The following is a 19,836-nucleotide window of genomic DNA, read 5'->3' as shown; positions in this document are numbered from 1 at the left end:
GGGGCCTGGGTCAACATTCCTATCGTCTCTATTTCAAGATGAAACACAGAGAGTTTAAGTGATTTTCCCATGGGCTCCCAGCAAGTCAGCATCTATGCTGGACACAAACTTCTTAAGCTTCTTTCTGGCTTTAGATGAGCTCACTGAGCCACATATTTCCCCCAGCAATTATTTATACACATTATGCATCTGACCTGGATATGCTGGTGCTTATTTCCCATTTGCATAACGAGGAATATATCAGGCCTCCAAGAAGGACTATTTCCTCAATGCAAGTGGCCGAGTTCTACTGTGGATCTTGCTTTATGGACTCAGGGAGGGTCAGGGAGGAGGATGTGACCGCGGCCAGTGCGCACAAGCCTGCAGTGTGCATTCTGGGTAGAGCTTGATCAGAATGAGGTCCAGCGGTGACTGTCATGGCCTCATGGGAAAGAGATGGGGGAGGGATGTGCATTTCCTACTTGGGCTTTTCTAAATGTGAAATACGGTTTCATTGTGGAGTGCTGGAATCTCTTCCCGCCTGTTAGGCAACTGAAGACAGGTCTTCACGAAATGCCATGGGTAATGAACTTATGTTCAGGTACCACCATAAACATGGGGTGTGGGTGAAGGCAGAAACTTTTGACTTTTATGTTTGCCTCTTGCATTCAGAGCGACAGATCATAAAGAGTGTTTTAGAATGTCTGCATGGAGAATTTAATACCATAGTTTGGTAAGCTCTTTCTGTTTAAATGACTTTTATTAATAGTTTCTTTGTCACAAAACAATCCTGTCCAATTTTAAGTTTATTCAATAAACTTTAGAAAACACAGATAACAGAGAGAAGAAAACAAAATCACCCTGAGTTCCACTACTCAGGGGTAACCTATATTAACATTTTGGTGTATTTTTATCTTCCTTAAAAAATGGGCTTACTCTCTCTTTTTATTAAAACAAGGATTGTATGTTAAAATTTGTGATAATCTACTACCTATCTTATACACACATACACATAAGATTATACTATGCATACTGCCTTATAAACCTGCCTTTTAAACTTCAATTCAGTATATTTTGAAAATCTTCTCTGGTCATTAAACAGTCTTCCCCAACATCACTCCTGATGGTTGGATAGCATTTCATTGTATGGATGTATCACTGTTTATTCAACGGATTCCTCATTGCTAGACATTTATGCTGTCTCCAAGTTTTCTCTGTTATAAACAGGCTGTGATGAAGATGTAAATCTCATTTATAATGGCATCAGATCATATGTTTTATTTGTATCTTCTAGAAGACCTGAAACATAAGGTTGCTAAGCAATATCAGTACTGTATGAATCTTTTCATGGGAAAACCTGATTTGGGAGAGCTGCTTTGAAGCTAGTCAGGGCTAAAGTGATAATACGTCAAACAGCAAAGTGCTCATTCTTGTCCACTAGAAATGGAGATAAATCCAATAAGCTAAAAGCTATATGTGGCTAAGGAAATATACTTCTCATACAGAAGACTAGATAATGGTAGAATGGCACCTAATTAAGATACTGAATGCAACAGTTAAAAAGTGTTAAAAAGTAAGGAACTCATTTGTCTAAACTTCAAGCGTGCTGAAGTAGTTGCCTGAGGACATAAGTATACTGGTCCAGTCATCCACGCAAGCCTTTCCAAGTCATGTTTCTAAAGTAAAAACGAACAAACAGCAAACAGAAAGACTCCAAACCCTCACATAAGAACAACAAAGACAAAAACCCAAACCCAAACCTACTTCTGGTTGATTTCGTTTGGTTCTCCATTAGCTGGATCTGATTCTGCCTTTTCAAATTCAGCAAATATCACTAAATGCTTTTGGAAAGACCAAGTTGCCTCATGCGATTTTTTTTTTTTTTCATGTATAGGTCTCTTTTGCTAAAGAAATGAGCCTCTTGTATCTTTCACTATCAGCGAAAATAAAATTTTGTGGCAATTAAAAGGAGACCATTCAAATTCTATCAATTCTTACCTCAGCTCCCCCCCCACCAACACCCCAGCAATTTTTTTTTTTTTGACACATACATTTTCTATGACTTTCCAGCCAGCCCTGATAATTACTTGACGGGCAGATGTGAAGATCTAGGCTGAAGGGCCATATGATCTGAACAAATTGCAGCAGTTCTATAGATTGAAGTAATCAAAACCACGCATTTTGACTATTCAGACATTTATGGTCTGTGTCTTCTATATCAGGACTCAGCATAGCCTGAAGATGTCAAGCTTCTCCCTAGATAGTTTGGATGGCTCTGTGAACAAGGTTAGAGAATAATATGTTCTGTTTCCCTTCTCCTTGGGGTGACCATTGTCTCCCGTTGGTCCTGTGCTCAGTGAGTCATTAATTAAACCCAGAATCTCTCTAAGTGACCTGTTGCAATGTGGAGGTTTATTCCCAACTTTTTCTGCTTCACTGCATACTATCTGGCCAATGTGCCTTGTTTGTATTTTTTAAAAATCTCCCTCATTCTTCCTCACACCACGAGGATTCATTTTTGAGATAGAGAGCAAAAGGCTAGGTTAAGAAAAACACAGCCACCTCCAGAGTGCAAAAACTGCAATAAACCCATCACCTCTAACAACGGGCAGAGCGTGAAAAGATAAAAAACAGCCTGCCAAGAATGTAGTAACCACCCATTCACTTTTAAATGCTCTCCACACTTCAATGCACAGACCTAATTACTTTTCTGCATTCCCAAATCCACTTTGCCCATACTGCAATCAGAAACCTGGCGTTAAAATATTTTAGACTTGGAGGATCAAGACTAATTATGGGCCTTAGCTGCACCTTTTGGTTTCTCCCCCCACCCCCCCTTCTCTTCTTTGGGTTACTTTAAAGCACGCTCCACTGGAAGAAAGGCTGCCCAGTCCCAGTTGGGGGTGAAGCCGAGAGAGAATAAAACAAAGAACAACTCAACTCAATTCAGTAAGCTTCAATGAGGCTGGTATATTTAATGTGAGCCCAGGGTTAGCCCACAGAATTGTGGCAGAATGCAATATTCTTGACAAAAAAAGATGTGTTTAAGGTCGACTAAGGCCCCATAAGGCTGTTGTTGGTGTTTAAGCAGTCCACCGAGGTATTTAGCACCGAGGGTTTCTAAACATTCCAGCTGAGAATTAAACTACAGCTTTTACAGTAGCCGCTGAAAGGTTTGGGGGGCTGGGAGCGTCCCCTCCCCCTTGTATTGAAAGGTCAACAAACAGTAGGAAAGATCATGTCATAACAAAGATGAAGCCACCTATTATCGAGTCTAGTGACAGCTAATAGCACTATCAGAGAGACTAATCCAAGGTATTAAATAGTGTAATTGTTAAAATAATATCATGGTTATTAGAACACCCAAGTATGAGACGGTTTTCATTTTACATAACATGAAAGTGTTGCAGGTGAGCCAAGCCTTGACGTGACAGGCACTTGTTATAAATATGTAAATATTAGAAAATTGCTTCAGTACTGCAATTTTTCTGCAGCCTACAGAATGCATTTTTAATACGCAGATGTTATGTTTTGTGGCATTTGCTAAACTACTTTTGGGTAATTTTGCCGAGTTACACTCTTAAAAAGCTTTCATTCACACAAAACAATTTGCTGTGCGAGTTGGTGCTAATGTTTTACTTCAATGAGGCATTTTTAGTTTCATGGATTTAATAAGACAAATACTACCACGAAAAAAAAGCATAGTTTCTCGGAGATGGATTTGTGAAATGGCTAAGGGAGGCTGAATGCTTAGAGAGGGAATTTTATGGAAACTGCAGCTCTCAGTCTGAACTCTGGTAAGTTTTAGGAGCTTGGGATGTGGGCATAGGTATCTTCGGCTTACACGGTTCTTATTCAGAATACTAGAAGGAAACGTGATCACCTTGAGGGGGTACACATGTTACAAAAACAAAAGAACCCTTAACACCGAAAACACATGGAGCTACTGAAACGCTTCCCTCTTTCTTTTAGTTTCCAGTAGTCAAGAATCCAAACCACAGGTTGTACTGGGGAGAGGGTTTAAAACAGTAAGATGTTTCCGACGGTCAGAGTTTGCAGGGCGCTTAAAACATAATACAAAGGGCACATACACGGGCTCACAACCACCAATTCACCCTCCTTGTTAGATAGGTAATTTATTCCACTCAGAGGCATCAAATATCAGAGAAATCATGGGCCAAAACAGTAATTATCTGCGGGGCATTCAAAGGCTTTGAGAGCCAATAATTCCAAAGAAATAAAAACAGAGTCCTTTTCACTGTATAGACTTCATCTTAAAACCTGTAATAAGAGCCAGGCCCTGGCTGTGAACCTCTACACTTCAAGGAGAGAAAAAGAGGCCGAAGAAGGTGAAGGCGATGTTCATGGGGCTTTTCTGCATAAAACTGTCTGGGAGTGGCCGTCAGAGACCAGTCGTTCTGGACACTTGTCTATAGCACACATCATCCCCATCCAGCATGGGAAGGAAGGGCTGTGTTGGCCGAAAGTGGGACTGGAGAAAAATCTTAGATTACCGAGCTAAAGAAGGTGACAAGAAACTCTATTGAAGAAGTCCAGCAGTTTAATTTGAATTCTTAAAGCTCGAGGGACATAAAATAATCTTTCCTAGGATAAAAAAAAATAATCACAGAATTTCTCAAATTTCATGGCAAAGTCTTCTTAAGGAAAGCATTTATTCTTAACAGTCTCATCTCCTTTGAGCTACATCCATGTTTTGTAATGTCTCGTCTTGGTCGTCTAGAACGAGTAGAGCTGCTCATTGAAGGTTTGACAGTGAGGTTCTCAATTTATGTACCCTTACGGATTTTCTACCTTTTCCATGTTTTTTTTTTTTTTTTTACTATAACAAAAAAAAAAAAAAAGAACCAAGTTCAAATCTGTAATAAATTACCTACATTGTATCTATGTATCCCATGCATGAGTGTACGAGCCTTTGGTATCTCTACCCTTTCACACACATGGCTTCTTAATAGGCTGTAGGGGGGGCCTTGACTTTTACACATTTACTACCAATTTCTTAGAAATTCATGAGGGTAACACCTACTTTTCACTTAACAAGGTCAAGGCACAAATCCACATGCCTAATTTAAATGATTTCTTTTTTTTCATCATTATAAATCCATACCAGATGTGAGGGAAGGAGGAATGCCGTTGTTCCCTGTAGTTCAGTTGCTCAAATCTACCTCTGATGATTCTCCTGTGGACTTCAGAGAACAGATTTGCATTTTCTATAGCAAACTTTTCCAGTGAAGTAGAATTTTCCAAGATTCTGTTTTTGTCCTGAGTTGGGTTAATGTTAGACTTGGACACTGCTGCGGTCTATGACAATCTAAGATACCGAATCTGGTCACTTTGCAGACTGAATAAGGTTCTTGGGTGATGTTTGAGGACTGTTGACAAGATGTATGTATAAGTAATCATGTAGCCCAGCTGTCATCCAACAGTGGCTTAGCGAATACCTCCTGGTATGTCGTCCAAGGGAGTTGGACTAGATCTCTTTGCTGCCCTCCTCCAGTGCTGAAGGTTTTGTGATGCAATCATTTGTCTGATTTAGATCGGGACATTTTATTATTCTTAAAAGAGCACTTTACTTTCTGCCTTTAGGTATGCAAGAAAAATTTTAAATTACATTTATTTTGGTAATTAAAGATAAAATTGCCTGTATCTGAGCTGGCAGGAACATTGAAATTCTTACACAGCCAATGCTAAAGTGCCATTTTTAGCATTTCAAATTTCTTAGCACATTTAAATTCTCTCATGTGTTCCTTTTTCAGGGGTTTCAACAGGGAAATAGAGGCTACTTCTCTCAAAAAATGCAAAGCAAACGCATAGATAATGAGAAGGCCTCTCACATCCCACCTGCTGCGCAGAAGTCAGATGGTGGACATTTTGTAGCCTCACCTAAGAAATGGAAGAATGAGAGAGATGCCAACCGAGACTCCTCTTGGGGACATATGAATACTGTAGAGGATCTCAGGGCTCATTTAGGCGACTTAGTCCAGTGACTCACTCTCTACACTTTTCTTTGTGCTGATAACTCCTACATTTATATTTTCATCCTGACCGCTTACTGGAGTTTTCGTCCTACTGGGCGAGTTTGCACAGCACCCTGGTCTTGGGGTGTCTCAGTGTCTCGTGGAGCTCATCAAACTTAGAGTTTAACTCCCTTTGGTTTCCCAGCGTCTCCTCTTGGTGGTGTTTATTTCTTCCAAATCGGAGGGCCGTGCTTGTGTCTTTTCCAGACCTGGGTGCCTCTCTTCTTCCCCCGCTCCCCGCCCCCCCATCCCCAGGGCTCCTGTGATTAGCAATACAATGCCCATTGTTGAAGTTCTCTGGGTTCAAAGCCCTGAGGGTATTTCTCACTTGTTGCTCTCCTTCAGGCTTCACAATTATTACTCCTTAACATTTTGCCTTTAGGGGTAAAGCTGTGATGTTATTCCCTTCCATCCACAGCCTGCAGACAATCGCAGACACACATCACACCTTCCCTGAATGAGGCAGCGGTCTTCAGCAGCTCGCCAGGCCACCTCTTCCCTTTCTCTAATTCTGCTGCTAAACGCCTGTTGTAACATACCCGCGTCCCTGCCAAAAAGCCTGTAGAGGCTCCTGAGCTCCCAACTTCAGGCCTTGGCTCTGCTTTCGGAGAGTCTCCCTCCATTGTAATTACAGAATCATTGTTATCACTGCTCCCGGCTCCTTGCTGCTCATTCTGGCTCAGTCTCCTTGCTTCTACTCAACTGTCCACTGCGGCCCTTTCTCTGCTGTTTACCTCCCTCAATTCTAACCACTTCTCGGCCTCTTCCCATGATATTTTTTTTGCTTGTTTTTATCCACTTTGATCCCCTTTCCTTTCAACTACCAGATCACATCTTATCTTTAGATTGGATGGTTATCTTAGCAGCTTTGGCAGAATGGGAAGAACCCTGGATTGGAGTCACATAGACTTGGTTCCAAAACAGGTTTTAACAGTGTGTCAACTTTGGTCATCTTACCTCTCTGAGTCTTTATAACTTTTCTAAAACATAAAATGGGGATATGAAGAAACAGTATGGACAATGATAACAAAGTACCAGCATGTCATTAGATCCTAAGTGGTACTTGAATTGGAGTCTTTAAAATTGTTTTTAAAACTTTAGGTCTGTCTGTCTGTCTTCTTACTTTGGCTTTGGGTACTGTGTTTTACATCCCATTCTACCCCCAAAAGCCCTGCACATTGTTATGTAAAAAATTGTGGCCAATAAATAAATCTGGAATAAAACTTCCATTTCAGAAACTTGGCCTAGAGTTTTCCAACAAGGCAAGATAAAACTAGTCACATCTCAGACTTTGAAAATACCAAGATAGAAACAAATTACAACTACCTAACAGTTAAGTCTTGTATAGAGAACTCCTACCCACACTAAAGTCCTTGGACAAATGTTATAATTTTATAGGAACTCTTCGACCCTGACATAAATATAAGATATCATTTACTACTTAGTTTATCCCATTTTCTTATAAACTAAATATATCAGTTGTAAAGAAATAAAGCTTTGAAGATACCCTAACCTACCTCCTTACATACCATACCTCTCATATCTATACTGTTTATACGGGCAGGTATTGTTCTAGCATTTTGCAAATATTCATTCACTTCACATTTCTACCCCCATGAGGTAGGCAGTGTTATTATGGTTATTTTACTGGCAAGGAAACTAATCCACGGAGGGGCTGAGCAACAGGCCCAAAGTTAACACGGCTAGGAAGGTTAGAGGTGGATTAGAAAAGCCAGGCAGGCAGTTGGCCACCAGAGTCCCATACTCTTAACAAGCTATGATTCCTCTTTTGAACCTTTTATGTTTTTATACTTTTCTCCTTGCTTGGGCTTCTTTCATTGGCTGGCAAAACTCCAGGATACAATAAATATTGGTCATGGGGGCCATACTCTGCTCTGTGCCTTGACCTGTTGGGTTGCAAGTGGGGCTGTCAAACTCTCAGAGGAAAGACACTTCACAGGCCTACAGGATGGGAGAAAACATTTCTCTCTTATGGCAGGGTAGAGATTATTCCTTTTATAAACAGTGAGTATTTTGCTTTGCCTCAGAGATTAAGAAAGCAGAATTGACATCACTGAGTCATTCTTTTAGTCACCACCAAGAATCTCAAAATGCATGTAAATGCAGTGTCACAACATAATTGCTTCAGATATCACATCTCAAATTGTGAGTGAGGTAAGAGCGAATTATATTGAATTGGCCAGTTGACTTAATTATATTTTGCCAGTACTGAACTGTACTTTCCTGAATTGTAATTTTAGATTTGAGACGGTTCAGCAATTCCTGAAGAAAGAACTTCAAATAGCCAACGTGTTCCAATAGCCTGTTTTTCTAAAGCTTTACCGTGTTTCGAAGGATGTCGACAACCACGACACTGATGTCATCTGATTGAGGACGAAGGTCGGATTCTATACCCTTTTCCATGTTGCAGTGTTTCTATTGGCTCTTTTACACAATAATATGTGTGTTGCCATTTATCAGGCATGTGCTCACAGAACTTATGACTACTTCTAATGTTGTTACAGTGGGACGTGTTTCTTACCTGAGTCCCGTTGGTCTGGGACTCTCATGGAGAAGGAAGGGCCTGCTAATTTCATATTGGTCTTTGAAGTCGCATTTATGTATCATGAAAGGACCTCGTTCGATGAGCCATCTTTGTATACAAATGATTTTAATAGAAAGCAGAAGTAATTTAATTGTGAGAGGGATTTTAAGCCCCAGAGTCTTGTTTTACAAATGAAGACTCAAATGAGGTTTGAGAAGTCATTCTGTTACATTTGTTAAAACTCACAGTATATACGTTTTTAGTAGATTTTCATTTGAGGCCCACACTGTCACCCTCCTTCCTTAGGATGACTGGGAGATGCTGGCACCCTCCCATTTTGTATGTGAAATGCCTATGCTTTCATTAACCGAATAGAAGATATTTGTGTAAGTCTGAAAGTAAAGCGGCTGCTAATAAGAAACGTAGTAGAGGGGGGCGCCTGGGTGGCTCAGTTGGTTAAGCGGCTGCCTTCGGCTCAGGTCATGATCCTGGAGTCCCGGGATCGAGTCCCGCATCGGGCTCCCTGCTCGGCAGGGAGTCTGCTTCTCCCTCTGACCCTCCTCCCTCTCATGCTCTCTGTCTCTCATTCTCTCTCTCGCAAATAAATAAAATATTTAAGAAAAAAAAAAAAAAAGAAACGTAGTAGAGGGTGTGATTATCAGTCCACAAACTCGGATATACAAGAAATAACACATCTTTAGAATTGCTTTGAGCCGACTACAATCCATCCCCAAGTCTTCTTGTGTGCCGGACAGGACGTTCAGTGTGATTGAGGACTCTCTCTCCTTCCTGTGTTGTGCAAAGGCCCCAGGGTCTTAAACAGCAGTAGTGCGTACTCTCTGCCCATCGCTGGCCACTGGGGCAATTACTTTTAAGAACATCCATTCTCTGAGTCCGGATGTACATTTCTGGTCAGGAGGTTTTGCTTCTTTGCTCTTCGGCCCGGAATCTTTGCCACACCCAGGAGTCCTTGTATTTGCCTTGCAGTCCTATGAGCCATACGGAGCCCTCCCTCCCTGATCGACCCGGCTCTCACCATTTTCTGCTCACACCACCGTCGAGCCGTGCATGGATCCCACCCCTCACAGGAGCTCTGCGGGCTCTGAGCTCCTCCCAGGATGTGGGAAACCTCCCCCTTGCCTTTCTCCTCAAAACCACTGCCCTTGCTCTCCTTTCCTCCGGGACACCTGCCACAACATCTTCAATGACAGCAATTGTCTTCTACAACTTACGTATCCTGCTCTGTCACAGATCATCCCAGAACCAAGAGAGCACCAGACGTAGCCCTTGGCTGGAAATGGCAGGAGAGAGGGGTAAGGAAAAACAAAGGGCGAATAAAACCAAAAGAATTTCTCTGTTAATGATCCTACCATTTTACCGTTTAAATAAATAGATGCTCTTATGCTGGGCTTACCTGTACATATGCTAGGTCATAAAATCCTACCATAATCCCATGAGGACTTGTTTATTATCTTCATTTTACAGATGGAGAGTTGTCCATTTTCCCTTCTAGGCCAGTCACGAGGCCAGTAAGGAGTAGGGCCAGCATTTCAATTCAGCCCTGTCAGACTCCAAAGCTGATATTCTCTTTAAAAAGATGCCACAAATGTGAGACTGAACCGAAGTTTTCTTTCAGTTCTTCTCTGTATGAAGAAATCATCTCCACCCCTAGAATATTTCTGCCATATTAATAGTGCAGACTGAATCAGATGGTTTCTTCTACTTGGGCTTCTGTGAGCTTTCTGCCTGCCTAAGAGGTTTGCTCTTCAGATTCCTCCCGGGCAGATTTTCCCAAAGGCATGCCTCATGAAGGTGGGTGTGGTGTTTCAGCTTGGTGTAGGTTGGCCTTAGATGTTAGCATGTACCTGGAGGCCCGCAGATAGCTGGGCCTCATCCCTGGAGTCCCTGATTCAGTGAGTTTCTCCTTGTTTGGGCTTGAATTTGTATTTTATCAAGTTCCCAGGAGATATGGATGCTCCTGGTGGAGGGGACACACTTGGGTGCCAGTGTTCCAGGTCGTATTGGCATCTCTAATTTAATCTGAGTGAGGAGAAAGAGAAGATGATTGTTCTCATACCTCAGTTAGGCAGGGGATTTATCTCAGCTCAATATTGCTAACTGCTGTCAAGGTTTAACATAATCGCTTTCTGTGTGTGTGTGTGTGTGTGTTAATTTTTAAAAATTTTAAAGAATTTGAGTATATTTGATACACAGTGTTACATTAGTTAAACATTATCCAGTTTTAATTTTTTTTTTTCTTAGATTGTTTAATTATACCTAGAGTGGACTGTCCTTTAAGGACAAGAAACTGAAATGCAACAAGTTAAAGGAGGAGCCTAGATATGTTGACTTTGTAATATTGTCAGATCTGGTCAAATTATTGTATAGGAACCAAAATAATATAATATTTCCAAAATTAATGTTAAAAAGAGAAAATATAGCTTCCCAGTCAACTTTACATTTACAGCAGAGTACCCCAGTATAGTTTAATTTTTATCTACAATTTAAAAAACAAAACAGGCTACTTTTAAATTATGTTAGACAAGAATATCATTAATTTTATTACATAAATTGGATTTAATTAAATAACATGAACTTCTTGTTAAATGTAAAAACCCAAAATTCTTTATATGTCTTTAATGTATGCAATGAACTACATAGCACACTATTTAATAACTTAATAACCTAAAATAAAAAAAACATTACTTTATTAAATGGCATAAAATTTATTTGAATTATCTCCAGGGATGTTGAAGAGATTAATCTTAGGAAAGATATTCAGGGCCCAGAAAAGGAAGGGGAATCTTGCTCTAGGGGAGCGGACTCCTTTTCACCCATTTGAGTGTGTGTGTGTTACTATTCCGCTCTTCTCTTTCCTTTGACTGGTAGGATACATATCCATACCCTTGAAAGCCTGTTGGGCACTGGGCACATAGACCGAATTCTTAATTGGAGCAGATTCTTCATTAGGCTCTTGGGAGAACACTCTCTTTTTAATGCCTCCTCTTTGAGTCAGGGCTTCATACCCAGAGGTTGGACGCCTGACTACGGGGTGGGGAAGGTGGTTTGGAAGCCCACAGCTGGGCTTGTCCATAGGCCTTTTGTTAAGGAATAAAAGGAATCCTTCCAGTTATGTATGCTAAAGCCTATTTTACCAGGATGGGAGGCCAGGTTGGAATCTGGGACATTCCAATAAGGTAGACATTCACCTCTAATGTTTTCCATTCTTGAATCTTAGTTCAGCATTAGGTGGCATGATGGGATTCAGGATTCATGATTTGGGATTCTAACACTTCTTCCTTCCTTCCTTTCTTCCTTAGCAACAATGGCTAACAGAACCTATTCATCAGAGTTCTCTGGGAACGGATTAACTTTGGTCCTTCTTTACCTCATACAAAACTCTTTATTGGCTCTCCAGGCCTTCTCCAATAGTATCACTATTCCTTAGTTGGGCACTGAAAGTGTGTCATGATATGGTCCCAGTCTCTGTTCCTAGTCGAAGCTCAAACCTCCTAATACACACTGTGTTCTGGTTACCACCCTGCTCATTTTTCTTTGGTAACTTCTTGCCTCTCTTCTGACCAGCAATTACAGTCTTAGGTTTTTTGTCTTCCAAATTCTCCTTCCTTTATAAGAATGAATATTTCACTCTAGGTTGAGTTCTGCTGGGACTGATACCTGTTTGTATAATGTGCATTTCTGCCACTGGATTGTGAGTTCTTTGATAATTGTCCTTGTGACTCCTGTTTCTACAAGTGTCAATGTTGCACTTTTAAAGAAATAGAATGTCTTCAGCTCTATTATTTCATTTAATCCCCCCAGTACTTCTGTGAGGGTGACATTTGGCTTGTACTGAACACAAAACTAGAAGAAATCTCAAGATATTCAGAGAAGTAGCATTAAACAGCATTGCAGAATGAATAGCAAACCATGGCATCAAGCCAAAGCAATTTGGCAAGCAAATTGTAGGTAACAGAACAGACTTTGAAAAATAGTTGTTGGTATAATCTGAGGAGAGGTCATTCTTAGTACCTGGGGTTAAGAAGTTTTCTGGCTTACTAACATTGCCTGTAGGTGGAGATGTCATGGCTAGTGATGTCTTTTGAAACCTGTGAGGAAACCTTACCATATTCTGAAGAACATTGCCTGATCTGTAAGCGACAATGGACTCTGTATGGTCATGAAGAGTTGGGTATGGCCATTTGCAGTAGGCTGATCTCATTAGGCTGAGTAATGCTAACCAGCATTAGGTAGAAAAGAAAAAAAAAATCACACAAGTGAAAGTCAAGGAAAGAGAAGTTTATTGCTTTTAAAATTAATCAAAGCAAAATTTTCTGCTTATATTCCTTTCTTTCTAATGCAGGAAAGCAGTGTCATGGCAAGATCCCTAGGACATGCTAACTATGTCATGTATATGACTCTGAATAAGCCTCTTAATTTCTTAGAATCTCATGACAAAAATGGCTTAACAAAATGTGTCCTGAAGGGGGCTTTGTGAAAATGATATGAGGCAATGTATATTAAAGTACTGTATACAAATAACGTAAAAAACTTTTGAATTATTTGTTTTTTTTGCTCAAGATATAGCAAAATGTTACAAAAATTTTAAAATTACATTTCTATTGTTTTGTTTGCTTTTCCTTAAATACCTACTTTTTTAAGATGGGCTTTCTGTTTGGTCCTTTCAGGAACTTCCTTGGGCTGTATTTGAGTATAGCATCCTAGATTCTTATGCTCAGGTCCCTGCTGCTGGCCTGGTTCTGCACGGACACCTTCTGTATGCTGCCTCGTATGGGCTGAATTGTGTTCCCCCAAGATTCACATGTTGAAGTTCTAACCCCAGGACTTCGGAATGTGACTGTTTTTAGAGAGAGATAGGGTATTTAAAGAGGTAATTAAAGTAAGATGAGGTTACATGGGTGGGCTCTAACCCCATCTGACTAGTGTCCTTATAAGAAGAGGAGATTAGGACACAGATTTAATTTATAGACATTAATCTAACCACTATCTTGACTAATACTTATTCTATAATGAGAGAGGAAACGGTATTCTTTTTATTTAGGATTCTTTGAGTAAGGACATAACTCGACTTTGACTTTGATTAATTTGAGGAACTATCTTGAGTGCCTGTGGAGTAATTAAGTTGATTGCTTGTGATGGCTTATGGAATCATTCTTGTTGGTCTGAGCATATAAATTATGCTACAGAACCATTTCCAAAATTAAATTGAGGTTTTGGTAAGACACATAAACTCTTTGAAACTAAAGTTTCAGTATGGCAGTAATTCTCTTAGGGCTTAACGTGTTTATTTTCTTATCTTTGCATTCAAATGATTTCTTCCTAATCCAACTTTAACTAACTAGCTAACTATCTACCTAAAACAAAAATCTCTGAATTTATTATTACCTTTTTTTGTTGGACTTACTCTTAGATTGGGCATAGTAGGGTATATAATCCATGTGACACATAGTTTATTTTCATATGTCTTCAGGCTTTTCTAAGACTTTGTTAATTTTTCTCTATTTTTCTGGGAACACTGAGATTGGTCCTGAAAATTGGGGGTTTCCAATAAGGAAATTGGATGGAGTGTATGTTCTTTGTAGGAAAAATTTTTAAAGACAACACATTTCCAAAATGAGATATTTTGTTATAGCAGATTGAAGATGGCCACAAAATCTTAAATACTTTTCCTATTAAGAAGTGGGTCTGTGTCTCCTAGTCTTGAATCTGGTGAGCTCTGTGACTGCTTTGAGCAGAACACCGTGGACGTGATCCTCTGCCAGTTTCTGGGTCTATGCCTTAAGAGTAGAAAGGTCTACTTCTTGTTTCCTGGAACACTCACTCTTGGAGCCCTGATCTACTATATAAGAGCTATGACTGCCCTGAGACTGCCCTGATGTGAGGAAGCCCAAGCTAGCCACACAGAGAGGCAGCAGGGGGACAGACCAATGTTGACCATTCTCTGGCTATTTCAGTTATCCCGTTCCAGGCTCTACCTATCTGAATAAGGAATCCAGACTAGCTCAACTTCTAGCTGAATATCACCAAATTGACTCCAGTTGACACCATGTGAAGCAGAAGAATGGCCAATTTGAGTCCAGTTCTGATTGTGACCCACAAAATAATGAAAAAATAACAAAATAAGTAAATTTTAGGGGTAGTTCATTATATAGCAATAGGCAACTGGAACTTTAATCTTAAAGACTTACATAAGGATGATATAAACTTCTTGAAAAATGCTTATTTATAATCATGTAAAGTTAATTTCTGGCAAAATCCAAAACCTAACTTGACTGACTTGGACAAATTTAATCTTCTGTTTGAGTATTTTTAACTATTCACAAAAAATGTATCTGAATGCTTTTATCAAGAATAAATTTTGAATTTTTAAAAAAAGGATTTTATTTTTCTAGAGCAATTTTTGGTTCACAGCAAAATTGAGAGTAAGGTACAGAGATTTTTCACATACTCCCAACCCCCACACATGCATAGCCTTCCCCATGATCAACATACCCTACCACAGTGGTACATTTGTTGTGATTGTTGAACCTATGTTAACACATCATAACCACCCTAGGCCATAGTTTACATTAGGGTTCACTCTCAGTGTTGTACATTCTATGGGTTTGGACAAATGTATAATGATATGTAACCACCATGATGGTATCATACAGAGTATTTTCACTGCCTTAAACGTCTTCTGTGCTCCACCTATTTATCCCAACCTTCCCCAAACCCTGGCAACCACTGTTCTTTTTACTATCTTCGTTTTGCATTTTTAAGAATGTCATATAGTTAGACTCCTGCAATAGGTAGCCTTTCAGGTTGGCTTCCTTCATTTAGTAATATGAATGTGAGTTTCCCCCATATCTTTCATGGCTTGATAACTCATATCTTTTTAGTGCTGAATAATATTCCATTGTCTGGATGTACCACAATTTATTCATCCATTTACCTGCTGAAAGACACCTTGGTTGCTTCTAAGTTTTGGCAATTGTGAATAAAGTGACTCTAAACATCTGCATGCAGGTTTTTGGGTGAACAGAAGTTTTCACCTCCCTTGGCTAAATAACAAGAAGTGCAATTGCTCGATAGTATGGTAAAAATATGTTTGGTTGGTGAAGAACCTGCCAAACTGTCTTTTAAAGTGGCTATACCATTCTGCCTTCCAACCAGCGATGAGAGCTTGTTTTGCTCCACATCTTTGCCAACATTTGGTGTTGTCAGTGGTCTGGATTTAGGCCATCAGAATAGGTGTGTAGTGGTATCTCACTGTTGTAATTTGAATTTTCCTGATGACATGTGATATAAAGTGTAGTGGTTTTTAAAATGTATTCTTTGTTCTCTTTTAAAAAATTAAACGGGTTTCAAATACTATATTTTATTTTTCAGTGAAATGAAATGTAACAGTGCTACAAATACAGATCTCTATTTTGTAACTTGTTTGAATAAAAACTGCATACTGTGTAATATAGGAAAAGCCGGAAAATGGGGATAATATTGAAATGTGGCTTCTTTTATGGATAGTGCTTTGACTTCAAAGGGGATTATTTGTCTGTTATTTATATGATCATTTTATGAAGTTAACATATCCAGACGTATAGAGAAAAGAATTCTCTTTAGATGTCTTGGAACAGAAACATAACGTATTAAAGACCAATTGATGTCTTCTGTTTCCATCAGTGGTGTAAAGTAAGATTTAGTTGATAATATAATTGAGACCTCACATAGCATTTTCATTTAAAATTGGGATTTCCCTATATTCTCCATTTGATAAATTATTCTTACGCATAGAGGAGCTAATAAAGAAGAATTGTTTTTATAATAAGCATTTTCTCTTTTCTTTTTCTGATGTCTTATGTCAATGGAAAAGCACCCCCAAATGAGTGCTGCTTCTTATCATCGTGCAAATGTGATTCCAGAGCGTGCTTCTCTGTCCTAATCACTGAAATTATTTGGTTATCAAAGCCATACACAGTTCATGATTTGACTTTCATCCTTTTCAGACTTACCCATGATATTGGTCTGGCCTTGAAAACATTAAAATGGCCTTTGTTTGATATTCAACATGTAATTTCAGAAAGACGTGTTCATTTTAAGATTGAGACTGAGTGTTAGCGTGATTGAAGAGTCTTAACAAGGACTGGGAATAGAACAATAGTTTCTAAGGGTGCTTGTGGGCAGGATAGGTTGGGTAAACAATAAAATGGCTGAGGGCGTGTTTGTATGTGTGATTGTGGGGTGTGTGTGTGTGTGTGTGTACGTTCAACTTTCTTCCCTATAGTAGACAAAAACTTTGTTTATTTTCAACAAACAACATTTTTTTTAAATTTAAATTTTAGTTATTTAACATGCAGTGCAATATTGGTTTCTGGAGTAGAAATTCAGTGATTCATCACTTACATACAACACCCAGGGCTCATCAGATCAATTGCCCTCTTCAAAAACATTCTTTAAAGCAGAGACTATTTCCAAAAGAAATCCTTCATGTCTTTTTTTAACAGAATTATTCTACATTTGATATTTTGGAAAACAATTTCTTCCAATCAGCTGTTCCTAATAAAGAGACAACAGGCCATATGTTCTGTGACAAATTGGACTTGTTTCAGCAGCGGGAGTTACATGACCTGGTTTGGAAGTAGCAGAACACGGAGAGATTAGATGGTACCTGCCCTCAGTTAACTTCCTCCTTCTGTGTGAGACCATTTTTCTATGTTAAGTTCATATAGTAATAACACAACTGTAATGTTTTCAAAATAGAGATTAAGTTACTTTCTGAGAAGTATGTCCAGGATTTCATGCTGCTTTCTGCCATCATCAGTGAGTGAATAGGTTTTGTACAATTTCTGTAGACAGCTTCTCCTGCAGAAGGAGTTATTGTATTTATTTGATTTCTCTTCTTACTGTAAGTATTGGCGAGGTCGGGTGGGGGGGCTGCTGGTGTAGGGGTACCGATGATAAGAAGGTAGATGCCACTGGATCAGGGCTCTTGGAAACCCTAACTGTCCTTGCAGGGTGTCCTAAACTATCAGGGGGTCTTAGGAAAGGGGGTGTTTCTCACAAGGATCCACCACGCAGGCGGTGCAAATTCACTCTGTGGGCAACACCATTCCAGGGGTCATTGCATTGTTTACCCTCACCATGGAATAGACCTTAAACAATATGAAAGAACAAAAAGATTTCTTCTGGCCTCAATGAACAATAAGTTTAAGCCCACTTCAGAGTATAAAATGGATAGGTTTTTCCCATGGAAAGTCACTAATACAAAACTCCAATCCTTTATTAGTAGCTAAATTAAATATTTTTCAGTCTTGATCTTTATGAACATCATCATACTAATATTCATGTTTACGATTCTGATTTTTGTGTGTGAAATACTTTCTCATCAATGCATCCTTAAGGATGTCCGCTAAACACTTTCATTTCCAATAAAGCTCTGAGAAGTTCCTTCTCTACCTAAGAAATCCTTAGAAACATCCTTTCTTGCTCTACCTCTAGCTGCAAAGTTGGTGAGACTCCATGACTCCTGATCATATTATCCCACCCTCCTGCTGCTATTTTTGCCACTTCTCTTGGTGCACCCCCCCCCACAGCCTGGTGCCCACATGATAAATCCGGCAGCTGTCGTCATGCAGTTGGCCCCACCACCTCCCCCAGCCTCGTGCTGTCAGGAGTGTGCTCAAGGGACCAGTGATGCTTGAAGAATTTCTCAGGTCATCTGCACTGACCTAGAAAAGCAAAGAGGTTCTAGCTTTTGCCCACGGCTGGAGGCAGCGACCCAGCTCTGTTTAGCGTGGCTAAAGCATTCAGCAGCCCGAGACACGGTTCGGGTGGCCACCCCAAAGTCAGGATGCTGAAGAGCAATGTGCATTCTTCAACTTTATATAAAAACCCAAATGACCCCAACTGACACTTCCCCCTTTTTGTTCTTTGGTGACACAGCTAAAACGCTATGATTCGGTTTTAGAAAATACACAACTCACTCAAAATTATTTTCCAAAAGGTAGGTTTTGGCAAATGGCACAAATAGCCAAAAGGACCTCAGTGAGCAGAATGTGGGCTCTCTTACTTCTTGTTTGCAGCTTCCCACTCCCATAAGAAAATCAACTAAGAAACGCGGACAGGGGATAATTCCTTCTCCCGGCAGCTGAGCTGTAATCTAGCCTCTCGTTCTTTACTGAGCTCGCACTTGCTGGAGACATTTTAATGTCTTAATGAAAGGACAGGGAAATTATCACTCACTGATTTGTGTTTTTAAATTTGGAGTTTCTAAATTAAGCCTACTTAACGATATAGGCATGCCCATTTCCAGGACTGGAGGTTCAGCTCCTACATTTGATGTGTCACCTTGAGGGTTTCCTGTGAGGTAATTATCATGCTGGGATGAGCTAATCTCCCCTAGAATAGTACACCTGCCTCATTCTGCTAACAAATAGGCCCCTGCCTTCTAGAGACTGCCTGACCTGACTTATTATATCTCTCCCATCAGCAGAAAGACTCATATCATCACTGGGCCAAAGGTGAATTGCCTAGAGACAAAGTTGGAATGAATTTTTTGCAGTCCCATTTCGCCAGACATTCAAACCACTTCATTCTGGAGAGTGGAGACCTTTAACTCTGTCACATATTTATATATGCTTATAAGGCCAGGGAAGGGTCTTTCTGCAGATCTGCTCGGGGTGAATGTATCAAAATAGTATGCCAGAAGAAACCGGGTCTGCCTCTCAAACCTTTTGTTCTCCAACGTTATTACTCTGAGAAAAGAGAAATACTGTTGCCGGTGGTTTAGTTTACTTGTGTTTTGGAAGTTGCCTGTGGATGCTTTTGTCATGTGGCGGTTGGTGTAGAATTTCAAGTGCGAACCCAGGCCAGAGCTGGAGAGGGGGTGAGGGCCACGCGAACGTCCATCAAATCCCTGGGAAAAAAAAAAAGAAGATTTTCTCGCTGATGCCTGTTTTCCATGTAAAATGTGGCTTTTTTTTTTTTTTTCTTATTCCCTACAGCAAAAGAGGCTAATATTCATTTAAAACCCAATAACAATTAAAACCCCCAATAACAATTAAAACCTACAATGAACAACTGCTCTAGCTTTGTTTATTGCATGCATAAATAATCATACTTCAATGAACATGTTAGTATCTATGATCTCTTCCCAGATTAAGGTTGCCTCGAGACTGCTTGCTTTGGCTACTGTAAATGTGACATGAATTACGCTCAGGAAAATGTGTCTAACATGCTGGGTTTGAAGTAAATTATTTTCTTCTAATATACCTACAC

Source organism: Mirounga leonina, unplaced genomic scaffold (genome assembly GCF_011800145.1).
Source record: "Mirounga leonina isolate KUSES-001 unplaced genomic scaffold, KU_Mleo_1.0 Mir_168, whole genome shotgun sequence".
NCBI lineage: Eukaryota > Metazoa > Chordata > Mammalia > Carnivora > Phocidae > Mirounga > Mirounga leonina.
Note: the sequence above shows the minus strand (reverse complement) of the source record.